The sequence below is a fragment of the Gavialis gangeticus genome, unplaced genomic scaffold (genome assembly GCF_001723915.1).
Source record: "Gavialis gangeticus isolate Ggan-Ray unplaced genomic scaffold, GavGan_comp1, whole genome shotgun sequence".
NCBI lineage: Eukaryota > Metazoa > Chordata > Crocodylia > Gavialidae > Gavialis > Gavialis gangeticus.
The window spans coordinates 7,266,580-7,267,201 of NW_017729005.1; the positions used below are offsets into that span (position 1 = coordinate 7,266,580).

Genomic DNA, 622 nt, shown 5'->3' on the forward strand with positions numbered 1-622 from the left:
GGATGGGGGTGGGGGCCGCGGCCGGGACGCAGGAGGCAGGAAGCGCAGCCCCGCCCCGGCCCGGCACTGCAGGGGGAAGTCAACGGCGCCCCGGGCGCGAGAGGGCGGGGTCTGCCCGCAAGCCGCTTGCCCCGTGCTGGAGGCCCCGCCCTGCGGCCGGGCATGCGCACTCTCCAAGGAACACCCGGCTTCCAGCCGCTGCCGGGTTGACCCAGCACCGCCCCAGCGGCTGGCACGTGATGGCGGTAGGAAGAAGGCGTCGCCCAGGCAACCCCCCACTTGCCCGGATCAAAGATGGCTCCCGTCATCCCTCCGTCCGAAAGAGAGGGAATCAGCTTTCCTATTGATCGAGCTGCTCCCGACAGTTCCTCTCTGATTGGATAATTGTTTTTCTTTCCCCGCCCTCTTCCTCTTTCAGGGAAGGTCCAGTATTTTCTTCGGCTTTCTGGGGTTACGCGCATGTAGTCGGGAGGGGCCTAACAACGCGGGCAGCCGGCCGCTCCCCCGCCATGGGGGTAGCAAAGGTTGCTCGAGGTGGGGCTGGGTAGCAGCACTGAGGTGCTGGGGTGCCCCCGTCTCTCCTGCCCCACAGGAGGATTTATTTTGGGGGGGGGGGGGGATA

General features: G+C 66.7%; 1 protein-coding gene across 2 annotated transcripts in view; it reads right to left on the minus strand.

Annotated features, from left to right (window-relative positions):
- The window catches only part of SKAP2 (src kinase associated phosphoprotein 2), a 226,835-nt gene extending 226,706 nt beyond the window's left edge, over positions 1–129 (minus strand). Inside the window, exon 1 of one of the 2 annotated variants that reach the window (XM_019508620.1) lies at positions 11–128. The gene's annotated coding sequence lies outside the window, so the exon portion shown is untranslated. Of the gene's footprint in view, positions 1–10 lie in introns of both variants that reach the window. The other variant, XM_019508621.1, reaches the window with a different exon arrangement.
- Positions 130–622: the final 493 nt, after the last annotated feature.